The sequence below is a fragment of the Panthera onca genome, chromosome B1 (assembly GCF_046562875.1).
Source record: "Panthera onca isolate mPanOnc1 chromosome B1, mPanOnc1 haplotype 2, whole genome shotgun sequence".
NCBI classification, from domain to species: Eukaryota; Metazoa; Chordata; class Mammalia; order Carnivora; family Felidae; genus Panthera; species Panthera onca.
Window position 1 is genome coordinate 160,942,133 of NC_138342.1, and position 18,426 is coordinate 160,960,558.

The 18,426-nt window shown below is 44.7% G+C and overlaps 1 protein-coding gene across 6 annotated transcripts in view; it reads left to right on the forward strand.

The window, feature by feature from the left end:
* Nucleotides 1-2,075: 2,075 nt before the first annotated feature.
* The window catches only part of TACC1 (transforming acidic coiled-coil containing protein 1), a 121,129-nt gene continuing 104,778 nt past the window's right edge, over nt 2,076-18,426 (forward strand). For 5 of the 6 annotated variants that reach the window (XR_009615999.3, XM_060653524.3, XM_060653529.3 and 2 more), the window contains exon 1: nt 2,107-2,235. The gene's annotated coding sequence lies outside the window, so the exon portion shown is untranslated. Of the gene's footprint in view, nt 2,236-18,426 lie in introns of all 6 variants that reach the window. The other variant, XM_060653537.3, reaches the window with a different exon arrangement.

Here is an 18,426-nt window from a genome sequence, read left to right on the forward strand (position 1 = left end):
GTCTTGACTCTGACAAGTAAAACTGCAAAATACACTTCTCAGAACCCCAGCATCCCTTCTGTAAAACGAGATCAACAATACTTTACAGAGGTGTTGCGTTAAAATTGTTCTCCATCTGAGGAGGCCTCCAATAGAGCTGGCACGCACACTAAGCACTCCACCAGTGCTCTGTAGCTGGTTAAATTCAGTGTGGTCCCTCACCCACAAACCAATCAAAACTTGGGCATTTTGTGAAATACTGTCTAGCTCTAACCTGGAAAAGACTGGATTTTCATCTCAGCTTCAAGCTCTGTCTTTTGCTGCCTATGAGATTGTTATGCCTCTGCCTATATTCATGATATCAAAGCAGTTAGTTTAGCAAGTGGAAAGAGAGGACTAATCTAGTGACTCTCAGGATGAGAGCTAGAAATGCCACCCCACCAATTCTGCCTGGCAACATCTCCCCTGTGGTGAGCTGGGCCCAGCAAGCTACACACTCTTCACATGTGGGGAATTAGACTCTTGCCCTCATTTGGGTGCTTGGTCAATCTTTTTAGAACACAGCTTATCTATTGCTTAGATATCACATAGACTCAATTTGTCAGCCTCTTTTCAGAGTGTGATTCTTGAGAGCATTTGGGGACAAAGACCAAGTGAGGGAGTTCTATGTTTATTACGTATACTATTATGTTAAAATATGTTAAAAAGTAAAATGGGCATCTAGTTAAATACTTTTAATGATGGGCTAAATTTTGTTGATTAGGATTATTTCCACACTAAACCAAGACTGAAATGATAGAATCTGTAAACTTCAGAATATGAATGCATTTCAATTACTTTCAAGTTTAGGTACAAAACTCAAGCTAGAAACAAAAAATATATATATATCATTTATGTCAGTCTTGCTTTCCTGACTAGGTACAAATACGTTATCAATACATCAACTCAAAAATCTAAAGACCGCCAGCCTCAGCCTCTTATGTATGCGGTATCATTTTTGTAAATGAAGGAGACTTCTAAAGCATCTGACATTTTCTAAACTCACGAATTGGCAAAAAAAAAAAAAAATTGTTCTTATCTTGCTTACACGATTAATTTGTTTATTACTCACCTCCTTTTAATAACTAGAACAGAGGGGACGTTCTCATTTCCTGTTTGTGAACAAATCCCCAATTAGCACTGTGAGAACTACTGAGTTTTATTGCAAGGGTCAATAAGTACGGTAAAGGTTCCCAATTTGTGGTGGCATCTGACAATTCACAGACATGCCACCCTCCAGGCGATTACCAACAGCTAGATCACCCCCACCCACCACCTCCAAGAATCACAACCCGTGATCTTGCCGTCCCATCTCTGAGGCAAGTTTGTTACTTGGAAATGGACCCCATTTGGGAAAGGTAGCCAATTCCTACGTTACCGTCATAGAAAGACCTAGAACTAAGAGAGGGTCTTGAAGACCAGCATTACTCCTCCTTACCACACTCCAGGCACCCTGCACTGTGGGTGGAGATGTGAGCAGGGAAAAGGTTGACCTAGACCCACAGTTTAAGGACATTTTTGAGGCAATCTTTTACCAGTTATTGTTGTTGTTTTTCCAGTGGAAGGGAGTAGGAAACAGTCAAGAGGAATATGGGTGTGCATATTTCTTGAAATCCAGACGTTCAGAGAAAAAAAAAATCCATGAAAAATGTCCCTAATACAAAAATTGGCAAAACAAATAGCCCTCTCTTTTTAAACTGAACTTTGTAATAGGAGAAATTCTCTCACAAGGAGAGAGTGTTCCTGAGCCAAGTTTAGGCAGAGGAAAATTTTTCCAGCATGTCAGGAACGAAGCTGACGTTCCATTAAGAAAAAAAAAAAATGTGCTAGAGGAAAGAGTAAGGGGGAAAAGGCACCAGAATTCAGACGGAGCTTTGAATTCCAGAGAGGGCACAGTTGAGAGCCCACAGAAAAACCCCTCTGAAGGGAGACTCAGCCCATTTCTCCCTAGACCTCCCAGCCCCAGTGGACATTTCCTGTTCTGCCTCTGGAAATTCAAGCCAAAAATTACAAAACATCCTTTTCCCTCTGACCAAGTGCTTGGTTCGGAGACCGTCCCCTCCCCACGTCCGTGATCTCAGTGCCTGCCCTCCCCTTCCTTCCGCGGAACCCCTCCCTGAGCAGCAGCGCCGGCTTCCCAAGCAGGGTTGATGGATCCGCGGTAGCAGGTGGTGGAAGAGGGAGACAGAAACGACCGTGGGGACCCCAGCCGAAGAGGTAGGAACGGGGGCACCGGACGTTCTTGCGACGTTCTTGCGATCCTTTGACATGTATTGAGCCAAAGAGGCACTTGTCCTTTAAGCCTTGGGCTGACGGTGTTCTTTTGCCGGTGGGGGGGGGGGGGGGGGGGCGTGGACGCACAGCCATAAAGTCCGACGTTTCTTTCCCTCTCTTTCCAAGTTGAACTTTAATTCCTGGGTTCCTGGAAGCACACGTTTTGTTTGATTTCTGGTATGGAAAGCGCTGTGGCAGAATTCTGAGAGTTCCCTGATTTCTCTGGCTTTGGAGGTTTGTCTCTTCTTCTTCTTCTTCTTCTTCTTCTTCGAGTCCCTGGAATGTCACATTTGTAAATACCTTCAGCTCTGAATAGATCGAGTGGCATTTTCGCAGTGGTGAGCTGGGGCGCAGCCGGCACCCAGGACCTTGACCACGTGCTCTGCCGGCTGGCCGGCAGTGCTGTCTCCTTCCCCTGCCCCACCCCCACCAAGGGCACACTCTGTAGTGGCTTCTCCAGGCGTGGAAATGTGGCGCAGGCCCCCAGGGAACCTTGAGCACCAGCGCTGCGCGTTTATGGGTCCGCCCAGGTGGCGTTCGAGACCCAGATGAGCGTGGCAGAGGTCACCCGTCCACCCGGGAGGCTGCGTGGGGCCCTTGGCTCTGTCAGGGACGTGCTCCTGGCCGTGCGTCGCCGAAAGCCAGCCTTGGCACCACATGTGCTGACATGGGACCGACATGGAGAGCGCAGCTTGGCTTCTGCCTAAGGAGTAACTCAAAAATTTATGAAGCAGTCATAAATGAAGCATCTCAAATGCCCTCTCTTTGAACTCGTGTGGCTTTTACTTCTCTGTATTTTGCTGAGCCACACACTTGCACTGCTCTCTTACAGGCTGCATAAATGAGAGCGTGAATTGAACAGACTAGTCATAACCTATTAGCTGGTGATCCCAAGACAGCAACGGTTGCTGGTGCCAGGCACCATTCTAAGGGTGGTGGGTGTCACTGTCGTCCCCTTTACTTACCCATGAGGACACTGAAGGTGCAGAGACAACCAGCCCATGGCAGAGGTGGGATCTGCACTGAGGTAGCCTGGGGCCCCGGTCTTTGCTGCCAAGCTCTGAAACCAGGAAGGTGGGGATTTGAATCTTGGTTCCTGCATTGCCTCGTTGGGTGACTTTGGACAAGTTCAATGCCCTCAGCCTCAGGTCCCTCATCTGTAAAATGGCATAGTGATAATCTCCACCTTAGAGAAGAGCTGCGAGCGGTAAAATAGATTTAAAAGATGATTTTATTGAAGCCAGTGAACAATGCAAGCAAGCCCTTCCCAGTCCCTATAGTGTGTGGTATGAATGTGGAAGGATCTCTTGCAACTGAAAAGCCTCAGGGTTATGTGGGTGACAGCAAGGGTGCCTTGTGAGGATCTGTACCTTCCATGAGGGACATTGGACTTTACTTGCCAGTCAGTACAGGACTGTAGCCACCAGCTCACTGGACTCCAAGCTCCCTAAGGGCAAGGTTCATATAGTATGTCTTTTTATTTCTCTTAAAAAGTGCTTCTCGGGGAGCCTGGGTGGCCCAGTTGGTTAAGCGTCTGACTTCGGCTCAAGTTACGATCTCACGGTTCGTAAGTTCGAGCCCCGTGTCAGGCTCTGTGCTGACAGCTCAGAGCCTGGAGCCTGCTTCAGATTCTGTGCCTCCCTCTCTCTCTGCCCTTTGCCTGCTCACACTCTGTCTCTGTCCCTCAAAAATAAAAATAAAACATTAAAAAAAAATTTTTTTTAATGCTTCTCAAACTGTGGTCTGAGGTTATCATTGTCTTTCAGAAGGGACACAGGGTCCCTTTGGGGAGGAGTTCAGCCAGAAGCCTCCTCTTCCTACTTCCAACCAAGCACCTCCACCTTTATGGACTTGTATGTTGGGGTGCCCAGCTGAAGGAAAGTTTTGAGAACAATTTTGAGAACCGTTAAACTGGAACAAGTCATGCGTCTGGGCTGAAAATGACTGCTTGTGGGATGGAGTTGATTTCCGGGAGGATTTCTAGCTTCCCTGTCCAAGCTCTCACTTGGCCCTCCCCACTGCCTCCGACTTAGTGATCATCTCCTGCCCTGGGGCACCCAGTGGAGGTGTGTGCCGGCCAGGTCTGGAGGTGAACTCTTCCATCTCAGGCAGCCGGTCCTCGTGTGCAGGGACAGGCAAGCTTATATTACAACGTGGCCTCCCTCTGAGTCTTTTCTGAATGTGCCCTTCTCAACTCTGTTCCCAGTTATGGACTGCATGATCAATAATCATAATAGTGTTACTGCTCTCTTTTAATGATAACAGCTTACCTACTGAGCCAGGCACTGTGCTAAGCACATTACACCAATTAGCTCATGTAGTCCCCACAAAAGCCCCCCAATTAGGCAGTTGGGCAGGTCCCTCACTCTGCTGATGGGGCATCTAAAGGTAGAGACATAAAGTGACTTGCTCAAGGGCACCCAGCTGGTTAGGGTTGATGGTGGATTTGGAACCCCATCCTCTGAGTCTGAGCCACACTGCCTTGAATATTTTTGCAGCCCTGTTTGACAGGGATAAGAGGGATATTGTTGTGTGTTTTGTTCATATTTTGGGCAAAGGATGCCCCAGAGAATAGGCTGGGAGGAACAGAGTGACCAAGGCCAGGACAGAATGTTCCATGGAAGGAAGGGTGCTTCTGTGAAAAAGTGGAATCAGGATTTTTAAGCTATATCCTTGGTAAGCTTTACTTCTTCCCTCAGAGGTGGTGTGATTTAGTGGGAAAGAACAGCTCTGTAGCCAGACTTCTCGGGTTCAAATCCTAGTACCACCGCATATTAGTTAGGTCATCTTAGACAAATTATCAAAATAACGATATCCCATATAGAGGGATGATAATGACAGTATCAATTTCATAGAGATATTATTATGATTAAGTGGTTTAGTCCACATAAAGCATTTAGAACTGTGTCTGGCACAGAGTATGCACTCAGTAAATATGTTATTATGTGTAAAAGAGGTTGTTGGGTTAACTTTAGGTAGCTGGGTGGCCATCTGGAAATAAGTACCTGGTGTTTGAGGCTATAAAATGGACACTAACAATTTCAACTGTGAGCTGGGTGGGAGAGGGTTGTTCCTGGACCCCAGCCAGAAAGGACCAGGGTCCCAGCTTAGGACTTACGAGAAAGAATTAAGATGTTCTCTTAGAGATTAAAGAGGTAGAACTAAAGCAGCTAGTCTTTAGGGTTGGCCTTGCCAAATTGGATCCTTTGATTAAATGAAGTATAATTTATTTATCTTTGAAGTTATGGTGTAGGGGCGCCTGGGTGGCTCAGTCGGTTAAGCGTCCGACTTCAGCTCAGGTCATGATCTCGCGGTCCGTGAGTTCGAGCCCCGCATCGGGCTCTGGGCTGATGGCTCAGAGCCTGGAGCCTGCTTCTGATTCTGTGTCTCCCTCTCTCTCTGCCCCTCCCCCGTTCATGCTATGTCTCTCTCTGTCTCAAAAATAAATAAACGTTAAAAAAAAAAAAAAAAAAAAAAAAAAAGAAGTTATGGTAATTAGTCCCACCTCTGACCTATTGTTATTTTGAAAAAAAAATTGCTTGTGCTTTCAGTGAGCAAATGCCAATGGCTGAACCACTTATATTTTTAGAAGAATGGCTTCAGGGTTTCAAGCTGAGATATAAAATTTAAGAGCTAAATATAGCAGATAAAAAGCCAGTAAAGAGATCATGAATTACAAAAGAATTTTGTGGCTTTTTCAAAGAACAAATCTGTGCAGAGCCTAAGCCTAGATTAAATTTGCAAGGATTTTGAAAGCTATGTGCATCAGTTTGCCAACCTTTACTGGAAGGAAAAGTAGGCAAGATATGAATTAATAATTGGTATTTATTGAGCACTTACTATGAACCAGGCACTGTGCCAAGTGCTTCATACGCATTTTCTCATTTGCTTAATCCTCAGAACTGCATATCAAGGTACTACTTGTACGTATCCCCAGTTTACAAATGCAGAATGCAAAGTTTAGAGAAGAAAACAATATGCGTAAACACACGCACAGCTGGTAAGTGCTAGGGTTGGCACTAACTCAGGACCGTCTGGTTTGCGCATGGTGCTTAAATCTCACAGTTTGGTTCTAGTGGATCTAATCCTCCCTGATTTAGGCCATTTCTGTCTGTTTGAAGAGTGCTGTTGGGAAGAGGATGGAGGGAGCAGGAACACCCACAGCATGAGGTCTAGTGAAGCACTTAGGCATTTTGTAGAACCGGAGTCAAAGATGCAAAGGCAGGCCGGGGTCGGGGTGCTGGATGCACAGTAATTGCATCTAAGCAAGCACACTCTCAGGCAGGGCCCGGCAAGCAGGTTGCTATCTGAACCTGTTTCCATTCTCTCCAGAGTCCCTGTGTCCAGGAATTCCTCCCTCCTTTTCTTTATTTTAGTTTATTTTTTATTTTTTTAAGTTAATTAATTTATTTTGAGAGAGAGAGGGCAAGCGAGCAGGGGAGGGGCAGAGAGAGGGAGAAGGAGAATCCCAAACAGGCTTTGCACTGTGCAGACCCTGAGGTGGGTTTGAACCCACAAACCCATGAGATCATGACCTGAGCAGAAATCAAGAGTTGGACACTTAACTGACTGAGACACCCAGGCGCCCCTCCTCCCTCCTTCTATGCAAGGATCTCTGTCACTTTCTGCAAGACAGAGAAGGTCCCAGCTGCAGCCTCCCACTGAGCCTTGCTTTGCACCTCATACCCTCAGCGTCCTGTATCTAAAATGAATCCTTTTTGTGGTCCATCAGAACTCCCTTTGACCAGTGCTTGACTTTCAGCCAACCACTGGAAAGTGATTAATAAATGAATTGATACGCAGGTTTGGCTCTAATGGGAGACTTAGATCTCACCCTGGCAGTGAGGAGGGGAAGCATTTTGGAGAAGGGAGACCCCCAGGCATCCCCTAACCACATTCCATGGTGGCTATCTGCTCCAACCCTGGAAAGGCAGCCCCTTTCTGAGGGTCTGAGGTCCGCAGTGCAAGCTTCTCACGTGTTCTTGATAGAGAAGCTGCTGAATTATCTGAATTCTCACAAAACATCTTTAGCACCGGCTCGGCAGGGGCAGCTCTAGACAGCAGTGTGACATAGGTGATGCTGTTCCCCAGTGCCCAGGTCCCCCCTCTGTGTGTCCTTTTGTCTTTCCTGGAGGCCCCACTTCCACTTATATCCCTCACACGCAGACTCTTCTTCCTTCCTCACCTCCAGCAAGCTCCTCAGGCCCTTAACTCACTGGACAACATTGAAACACATATTCCTCAAGTGTGGGTGTGTGTGCAACAAGAATCAAATTGTTTTGCTGGAAACAAGATGACAATGGAATTTAGGAATTAGCAGTTTGGGGAGGGATTTTAAGGATTTGGGGATATCAGAGTGTCTGGGTGGCTCAGTCAGTTAAGTGTCTGACTTAGACTCAGGGCATGATCTCACCGTTCGTGGGTTCGAGCCCCATGTTGGGCTCCATGCTGACAGAGCCTGGAGTCTGCTTCGGATTCTGTGCCTCCCTCTGTGTCCGCCCCTCCCCTGCTCATGCTCTCTCTCTCTCTCTGTCTCTCAAAAATAAATAAACATTTAAAAAAAAAAAGGATTTGGGGTATAGGTCCTTGTTAGGCCCCCCCACCCCCAAATCACACACTATAAACCAGTGCTCCTGTGGGGCCCATCAGGAGTTATGGAGGGTCCTAGTTAATGACTATGGGTGGGGTTAAGAGAAGGGAGGAAATCTGTCGTTTGTCCCGGGCCACCCAAGGTGTATGGGGATGGGGGAGGGTGGGTAGTTTGCACCTCCTACACTTGCAGGCCTGAGGGACTAATGAAGATGTTCTCTTCCTTGGCCTCATCCTCCCTTTCCAAAGGAGTTTTCAAAGAGACAGAAGCAGACAGGAGTAGTTGTAAAAGCAGACCTAATACAGAACAAAACGTCTCAAGGCAGCAGGGGAAGGCTTGGTATATGTTCCTTGTTCAACGTGGGGCCATCCTGGACCCTTGGAAGTTTCTGTAGTTTGACTCGCTGGCTAATTATTACCATGTGTGTGGCTGCTGGCAGCTGCCCCGTACTGGGGCTGCCAGGGATGTTGCCAGGCTGGCCTGAGGGCTGCACCAGCTGCCCGGGCCCCCTGGAGCTTTCTGGAGGGACAAGCAGACGTGCCCACTGACCGCGTCCTGGCCATCAGGTAAGTGGCTTGCCTGTCTCCCCTGCCTCCTCGCCGCACGCCGTTGGCTGCCCTGTTCCAGCACGCCTGTGACACGTGCACATGGTGAGTGAGCACAGCCTGCTCCTTTCCTCCCAGCGGCTCAGTAACCGGCATGCCCCACACGTGCTTGCATAAATGCGGAGGTGCGTCATGGAAAAGAGGGGCCTGCTGATATCTGAATAAGCAAACAGCTGTCAGGACTCTAGGCATGTGTCAGCGTTAGCCTGCTAAGGGTTTAGTCTGCTTCTAGGATCCAGAGCATCAGAGCTGAAAGGGATCGTAAAAACCTCCTAGTCTACATCCTTCCTTTTGCTGATGAAGAGAAGGAAGCTCAGGGTAGTAGTGACTTGCCCAAGGCCACAGAGCTAAGACCAGTCTGTTAAGTGGATGGTTTTGGGAAGAGATTAAAGTTATGCGGTTGCCATATATTTCCATGTGCCCTTATAAATCCACTCTCCACTCTTCTCCACTTTTCTCTGTGTGCAGGAGGCTGATGTGAATGGCTCCCTTCCAGTTAGGTGCAGGCAACAGAGGCCACTGGCAGGAAATCAGAGGAAGGGAAGAGAGTGATATGAGGTGCTTATTCCTCTGCCCGTTTGCTGCGGCATTGCTGGGGGCCGACTGTGTCCCCTGACCGAAGGCCACAGCTCCTGTCAGCCCTCTCTCTCCATCCAGCTCTGTCTCCCTCACCCTTTAGGCCTGGAGTGGTGCTGGAGTCTCCCTCACTGTTCAGCTATGTGAAACTACACTCTCTGGAGATCTCTCACACTCTACTCAGACCTTTGTATACAGTCCTTTTGTTTTTTTTAAGCTTATTTATTTTGAGAGAGAGAGAGCATGCGTGTGCACAAGCTGGGGAGGGGCAGAGAGAGAGAGAGAGAAGGAGAATCCCAAGCAGGCCCAGCACTGTCAGCGCAGAGCCCGACGTGGGGCTTGAACTCACAAGCTGAGATCATGACCTGAACCGAAATTGAGTCGGAGACTTAACTGACTGAACCACCCAGGTGCTCCTACAGTCCCTTTATCAAACTCTCAAACTGGGCAGTGTTACCTGCCAGGATCCTGACTGATACATGTGGGTGGCTTTGTTTATTACAGAAAGAAAAATCTATATGAAAGGAAGGTGAAATTTAGGAAGAGGCTATGTAAGTTTCCTGTGGCTGCTCTAACAGATGGCCACACACTTGGTGGCTTGAAACAACAGAAATTTATTCTTTCACCGTTCTGGGGGCCAGAAGTCCAAAATCAGTATCACTGGGCAGAAATTGAGATATCTGAAGGGCCATGCTTCTTCAATAGCTTCTGGTGGCTGCCACTCTCCTTAGCTTGTGGCCACATCACTTCAGTATCTGCCTCCGTGGTCGTATTGCCTGTTCCTCTTCTGTGTGTGAAATCTTCCTCTGCTTCCCTTTTTTAGAAGGACTCTTGTAATTGCATTTAGGGCCCACCCAGATAATCCAAGACAGTCTATCCATTTCAAAATCTTTTGTTACATTTGCAAATAAAATAAAATTTTTATAAATAAGGTCACATTTACAGGTTCCAGGGAGTGGGACCTGATACCTTTGGGGTCATTATTCAGCTTACTACAGAGAGTGATAGAGGCACAGGTGAATTCCTTCAGAACAATTTTTTAAAGATTTTATTTTAGAACAATTTAAGGTTACAAAAAACATTGAGGGGAAGGCAGAGAGATTTCCTATATGCCTCCTGCCCCTACACATGCATAGCCTCCCCCATTATCAACAATATTCACCAGAATGGTCCATTTTTACCAAAGATGAACCTACATTGACACATCATAATCACACGAAGTCCATAGTTTACCTTATGGTTCACTCTTGGTGTTGTACAATCTATGGGTTTGGACAAATGTATAATGATCTATACCCATCATTATAATCTCATACTGAGTGTTTTCACTGCCCTAAAATCCTCTGTACTATGCCTATTTGTCTTCTCCACATCCCCCTACACTGGCAACCACTGATCTTTTTACTGTCTCCAGAGTTTTGCCTTTTCCAGAATGTCCCATGGTTGGAATTATATAGTATGTAGCCTTATCCTTGGCTCCTTTCACTGAATAATATGCATTTAAGGTTCCTCCGTGTCTTTTCATGGTTTCACAGCTCATTTATTTTTAGCCCTGAATAATATTCCATTATCTGGATTACCACAATTTATTTATTCATTCACCTACTGAATGACATCTTGGTTGCTTCCAGGCTTTGCCAATTATGAATAAAGATGCTATAAACATCTGTGTGCATTTTTTATGGACATAAGTTTTCAACTCCATTGCATTAATCCCAAGGAGTGAAATTGCTAGAGTGAATGGTAAAAGTATGTTTAGTTTTATGAGAAATTGCCAAACCATCTTCCAAAGCAGTTGTCCTATTTTGCATTCCTTCCAGCAATGTATGAGAGTTCCTGTTCCTCCACATCTTCACCAGCATTTGGTGTTGTCAGTGTTCCAGATTTTGACCGTTCTAATTGGTGTGCAGTGGTATCTCACTGTTTCAATTTGCATTTCTCTGATGATGTATGATGCGGAGTATCTTGTTTCTCTATTCTATCTTTTTAATTTAAATCCAAGTTAGTTAACCTATAGTAATGATGATTTCAGGAATAGAATTTAGTGATTCATCACTTACATATAACACCCAGTGCTCATCCCAACAAGTGCCCTCCTTAATGCCCATCACCCATTTAGTCCATCCCACCACCCAACACCCCTCCAGCAGCCCTCAGTTTGTTCTCTGTATTTAAGAGTCTCTTATGGTTTGTTTTCCTCTCTGGTTTTTTTTTTTTTTAATTTTTTTTTTCAACGTTTTTTATTTATTTTTGGGACAGAGAGAGACAGAGCATGAACGGGGGAGGGTCAGAGAGAGAGGGAGACACAGAATCGGAAACAGGCTCCAGGCTCCGAGGCCCAGAGCCTGACGCGGGGCTCGAACTCACAGACCGCGAGATCGTGACCTGGCTGAAGTCGGACGCTTAACCGACTGCGCCACCCAGGCGCCCCATTTTCCTCTCTGTTTTTATCTTATTTTTGCTTCCCTTCCCCTATGTTTGCCTTAAATGAACATGCTCATCATGTTTGTTTCTTAAATTCCACATATGAGTGAAATCATATCATATTTGTCTGTGGAGCATCTTTTCAAATGCTTATTTGCCATCTGCATAGCTTCTTTATTGAAATGCCTGTTATAGTCTTTGGCCCATTTTTTAATCAGCTTGTTTCTTTTTTTTTTTAATGTTTATTATTTATTTTTGAGACAGAGAGAGACAGAGCATGTGCAGGGGAGGGGCAGAGAGAGAGGGAGACACAGAATCTGAAGCAGGCTCCAGGCTCCGAGCTGTCACCACAGAGCCCGACATGGGGCTCGAACTCACAAACCGTGAGATCATGACCCGAGACGATGTCAGACACTTAACTGACTGAGCCACCCAGGCGCTCCGCTTGTTTCTTTATTGTTCAGTTTTAAGAGTTTTTCGTAAACTTTAGGTAATGAACTTTATCAGATCTGTCCTTTGCATATATTTTCTCTCAGTCTGTGGCTTATCTTCTCATTCTCTTGACAGTGTTTTTCAAACAGAGCAGAAAATTTTTAATTTTAATGAGTCCAAGTTTTTAATAATTTCTTTCATTCATTGTGTCTTTGGTATTGTATCAAAAAAGTCATCTCCACACTCAAAGCCATCCATATTTTCTCCTGTATTATTTTTGAGAAGTTTTATAGTTTTGCATTTTACATTTAGGTCTGTGATCCATTTTGAGTCAGTTTTATGAAGGACGTTCCAGTTGTCCCTGCACCATTTGTTGGAAAGACTATCTTTGCCCATTGTCTTGCCTTTGCTCCTTTGACTATATGTGTGTGGGCCTATTTCCATGCTCCCTGTTCTGTTCCATTGATTTATTTGTCTGTTCTTTCACCAATAGTGAAAGACAGTACACTGTCTTGAGTACTGTAGCTTTATAGTAAGTCTTGAAGTTGAGTAATGTCACTTCTACAACTTTGTTCCTCTCCCTCAAAATCCTGTTGGCTATTCTGGGTCTTTCGCCTCTTCATATAGATAATTAGAATCAATTTGTCGATATCCAAGTGGCTTCCATGGTGTCTCTGCTTATGCATCTCTGCTCTGGTAAGCAATGACTTTCTGTACTCACCTGTCTGTCTCTCCAATCTTGGGTGCAGTGGTTTGTCCTGTGTCCTTCCCTTTCTTATGGATCAAAGAAGAGTTGTTGATTTTTCAGTCTGTTCAGCTTTTTACTTGCTGTTAGGACAGAGTGGTAACTTCCAAGCCCTCATGCAGTACCAGAAAATTCCAGAACTATTCTAATGGCCCACTTTTATTGACACCTCTGTTTGACAAAAGCATTGCTCAGTCATTGGGAGACACATATTGCAGAAGATGCCTTTCAGCCCCTAGACTCTTAATCTCTTATCTTTGGGCCTGGCTGATGGATATTGCTGTGACATTCCCTTTCTGAGGCCAGTTGTTCAGTCACCAGGCAAACATTGTGGGAAACAAAATGGTGGCAGATGTGATGGCGACGCAAAAGTTGTGGAAAAGCATAGCCTAGGGACATTTTGTGTGTGGAAATCATTTGACTCAAGGAGTTAAAACCTAGAGCACAAAAACTGAAAGCAATTACCTGGCTCCATCACCTTCTTTTACAGATGAGGAAAATGAGACCTGGAGAGGGGAATTTCCCTACCAACAGCTGGCGAATGAGAGATCCAGGACTAAAATAGACTCAGTCTAAGGACTTCTCTACTATTTCACCCTCTCACATCCTTCTCACCCTTCTCACACCTTCTCACCAACTGCCCTCCTTCTGGACAATCTTTGAGTATTCTTTGTGGGATTTCTACCCTGAGTAGTTCCATTTGCTAGAAGTTGATAGGCAGCAGGAATGCACTAGATATTGAGTCTGTTACAACACAGAACAGGAAAACAATGCTGAGAATTGTGGCTTAGATCAGTGCTACTCAGAGTGCCAGTCCACAACAAGATGAAGGGCTGATATCAGAATATAAATCAACACACAGCTTCCTTCATTGAGAAGGCCTTCCTGTGAAAACAAGCCAGCTAACTAAACAGTGTACTTGAGTGATATGCTTGGTTTACAGTCTGCTACAAGCTCCTTCACTCATCACAGACCAGCATGATGATCACTGGCTAGAGGACAACAATAAAAGCATGGCTTCACTGCTGCTTCAGCAAACCTATCCCCCACATAGGTCATGTTGATAGACAAAGACATTGGAGAGGGTGATAGTTCCTCTGTCCAGAATGCACCTAGTCAGTAGAGTCCAGATCTAGGGCCATTCTTTAAGAGGAATAATGACATTCCAGAAATCATCTAACAATGCCTGACTTGTAAAGCATAAATTTTGTGTGGCTAAAAGAGAAGTTGTTTTAAAAGTGCTTACTTACCACAGTGCACAGCATATGATAAAGCACTAAATAAATAAATAAATAAATAAATTTATTACTACTGTATCATCATCCAGTGCCAGTACCAGGTGCCTATGTCAAGTGAAAAACAAGTGAAGAATCTAGAGGTTTCCAGCTTAAAGTAAAGAAAACTTGGAGGGATGCAAATCCATATGTTTGAAGAACCATCATGTAAAAGAAAATAGACCAGTTGTATTAGTTGTATTAGTTGTATTTGTTCATTCAACTAATAAATCTTTTTGAGTGCTCACTGTATTCCCAGACTTTTTTCTAGGTATTTGCTAAGGTTGCTGTGGGCAAAAATAATGAGGTCTTGGGCCTCATGGGTGAAGGTGGTTATGAGACAATATGCAAAATAAAAATAACTTCAGAAGAAAACCAAGTCAGAGCACCTCGGTGGCTCAGTCAGTTAAGCATCTGACTTCGGCTCGGGTCACAATCTCGTGATTCCTGAATTAGAGCCTAGTGTTGGGCTCTGTGCTGACGGCTCAAGAGCCTGGAGACTGCCTCAGGCTCTGTGTCTCCTTCTGTCTCTGTCCTTCCCCACTCACACACACACACTCTCTCCCTCTCAAAAATAAACGTTAAAAATTAAGAGAGAAGAAGAAGAAGAAGAAGAAGAAGAAGAAGAAGAAGAAGAAGAAGGGGGAGGAGGAGGAGGAGGAAGAGGAAGAGGAAGAGGAGGAGGAGGAGAAAGAGAAAACCAGGAGGATCATCAAGTAGAAGAAGGAGGAGAAGGAGAAGGAGAAAAAAGAGAAGGAGGAGAAGGAGGAGGAGGAGGAGGAGGAGGAGGAGGAGGAGGAGGAGGAGAGGGAGAAGAAGAAGAAGAAGAAGAAGAAGAAGAAGAAGAAGAAGAAAGAAGAAGGAGAAGAAGGAGGAGGAGAAGGAGAAGGACGAGGAGGAGAAGGAGGAGGAGGAGGAGAAGGATGAGGAGGAGGAGGAGGAGAAGGAGAAGGAGGAGAAGGAGAAGGAGGAGAAGGAGGAGGAGGAGGAGGAGGAGGAGGAGAAGGAGAAGGAGAAGAAGAAGAAGAAGAAGGAGGAGGAGGAGGAGGAGGAGGAGGAGGAGGAGGAGGGGGAGAAGAAGAAGAAGAAGAAGAAGAAGAAGAAGAAGAAAAAGAAGAAGAAAAAGAAGAAAGAAGAAAGAGAAGAAGGAGGAGGAGGAGGAGGAGGAGAGGAAGATGGAGAAAACCAGGAGGATCATGTCAGCTAAATATAAGAAAGTTAATTTTAACAATATCAGGGAGTGTTTTTGAAAGTAACCTTTTCATTTTATAACAGTTTTAGATTTACAAAAACTTGTGAAGATAGTATAGAGTGTTCCAGTATAATTCACATCCAGAATCTCTTGTCATTAACATTTAACATTTGTGTGGAACCCATGTCACAATTCCAGTATTGATACATAATTATTAACTAAAGTTTGTGTTTTATTTAGATTTCTTTAGTTCTTGCTCAATGTCCAATTTCTGTTCCAAGATCTCATCCAGGGTGCCACGTTGCATTTAGTAGTTATAACTCCTCTGGTTACTTTTGGTTTGAGAGTTTCTCAGACTTTCCTTGGTTTTGACAACCCAGAGAGCTTTGAGGACCAATGATCCAGTATTTTGTAGAATATCTCAATTGGAATTTGTCTTATGTTGTTCTCATGATTATACTGTGGTTATGGGTTCTTAGAAGGAAGACCACAGAAGTGAAGTACCATTTCCTTGCATCAAGACAGGGGTACATACTGTCAACATGACTTATCACTGTTGATGTCAACTTTGATCACATGGCTGAAGCAGTGTTTGTCAGATTTCTGCACTGTACAGTTACTCTTTTTTTCCCTCTTTCTGTTTTGTATTCTTTGGGAGGAAGTCACTATGCACAGTCCATGCTTAAGGAGTGGAGAGTTAAGCATTACTTTATTGAGACTGGAGTATCTACATAAGTTATTTGGAATTTTTCTTCATGGAACATTTGTCCTTTTACTTATTTATTTGTTAAATCATTTATTTATATTGTAGAAACTTATACATAATTATTTCATACTTCAGGTTATAATCCAACACTAATTTCTTTTTTTTAAATTTTTTAAATGTTTGCTTATTTTTGAGAGGGGGGGGAGGGGCAGAGAGAGGAGGAGACACAGAATCCGAAGCAGGCTCCAGGCTCCAAGCTGTCAGCACAGAGCCCGATGCAGGGCTCCAACTCACAAACCAGGAGATCGTGACCTGAGCTGAAGTTGAACGCTTAACCAAGTGAGCCACCCAGGCGCCCCTCAACACTAATTTCTTAATTTCATTTCTCAACTTGTTCCAGCTTTGACCATTGGGAAGTCTTTCAGTTGGCTTCTGTGTCCCTTTGTTATAGCTCTATCAGCGTGGGTTTTGGTGTCGTGTTTGTTTGTTTTTTGAGCACTTCTTTACTTTCTGGCACTAAAAGGTGTTCCAGGATCATCTTGTATATTTCTTGCCTCAGTCCTAGAATCAACCATTTCTCCAAGAAGTAGCCCTGGTTCCTTTAATTAGAGAATGGAATTGAAAACCAAGATCTGGGTGCTGTGCATGCTTGTTATACAGAGATGATGTTGCTTTTACGCCCTCTCAGCTCATAGAGCAGGAAGATATATGTGTGTATACTAACCTGTGTATGTAAACATATTTATTAATATTTCTTTTCTTATTAATTTTTTTTAATGTTTATTTATTTTTGAAGGAGAGAGAGACAGAGTGTGAGTGGGGGGGGGGGGGCGTAGAGAGAGAGGGAGACACACACAGAATCCGAAGCAGGCTCCAGGCTCTGCGCCGTCAGCACAGAGCCCGATGTGGGGCTCGAACTCACAAACCGCGAGATGATGACCTGAGCCGAAGTTGGACACTCAACCGACTGAGCCACCCAGGTGCCCCTATTTATTAATATTTCTATACGTAATCTATATGGAACCAAACATGGATTCATACTGATGTCTCCAGTTCTAATCTATTACCACATGGCTCTTTGTAGACCTCCCTTTGCTTACCTGTAACTTCCTACTTCAACAGAAAAACCTGGCTCCCACCATTTGCCATCCATTTACCTCATTGTTCAATTGTGATATACATGTAGAGTGGTATTAGAATTGTTAACATGGGCTCCTATGGGAAACAACTTTATCAGTCAGAATACAGTGCTTATGTATAGTTTATTTGGCTGTTAGTCTTACTCCACTCATTTCCAAAGTTACTTAGATCAGCCCCTTTTTCCCCTCAACCTCTTTAAGTAAAGATGTTTCATACATTTGTAATACATTTAGATTGTCCTACCAGTTCCATCCTGGGATCCCCTGACCTCCTGAGTGATTTTTCTTTAATGTATATACATTAGGGTTCACTTTTTGTGGTGTAAAATTCTGTGGGTTTTGACAAATGTGTAGTGTCATGTTTCCACCATTACGGGATCATAAAGAATAGCTTGTGCCTGGGACACCTGGCTGGCTCAGTCTGTAGAGCATATGACTTTTTTTTTAATGTTTATTTATTTTTGAGAGAGAGAGAGAGGAAGCACAAGTGGGGGAGGGGCAGAGAGAGAGGGGGAGACACAGAATCTGAAGCAGGCTCCAGGCTCCGAGCTGTCAGCACAGAGCCTGACACAGGCCTCGAACTCATGAACCGCAAGATCATGACCAGAGCCAAAGTTGGAGACTTAACCGACTGAGCCACCCAGGTGCCCCTAGAGCATATGACTCTTAATCTCAGGGTCATGAGTTCGAGTCCCATGTTGGGGGTAGAGTTTTAACAAAAAATAAAAAAATAATAATAATAACTTATGCCCTAAAAAAAAAAATCCCCTGTGCTTTATTGAAGAGTAACACTTGGAAAGGAAAAAGAGAGAAAGCAAGATCGGGCAGGAAAGCCTTCAGACTGTCGTACAGTTCTGACTAAGTCTCTGCCAGGCCGCTGAGGGGGTTCCAGAGCAAACGTTGTCCACTAGAGGAGTGCCATGTTGGGCAGAAATGGTCAGGCCTTTATACTACCACCTTGCTCAGGCATTGGCTGGGGACTCCAGGGAAAAACTGATCTCAGCTCCAAAGCTGAGGCAAACCCTGAAGGCACTAACAGCTGGAGGTTATCAGCTAACCACATTCCTTGAAGCTGGGTTGCTAAGTCCTTTCTTGGAAAGGGATCGGAGTGCTACAATTCTGTGCCTACCAGAAATATCTTTGAAAATTCCAAACAGAAGCTGGCTGACCACTGGTCAGGATTCTCAAGCAGAGGATTCCTGAGTCAGGTGGAATTTGGAATCTGATGATCCCGTTGGCACCTTTCATCTGTTGTGCCCTAGGATTGTTCTTCAGCATGCTTTGATCCAGGCAAGCCAGGTATTATGTTTCTCATGTTCATTCCATCTTGCTCACACCTCTGTTTCCCTTCTTGCACTGATCATCTTATGCCCTGCTCTGTCCTAGAGGTACAATCAGTCCCTTCCTCCCAGGAACTCTTCATGGAGGGGCTGAGGAGCCAAATGATGGAG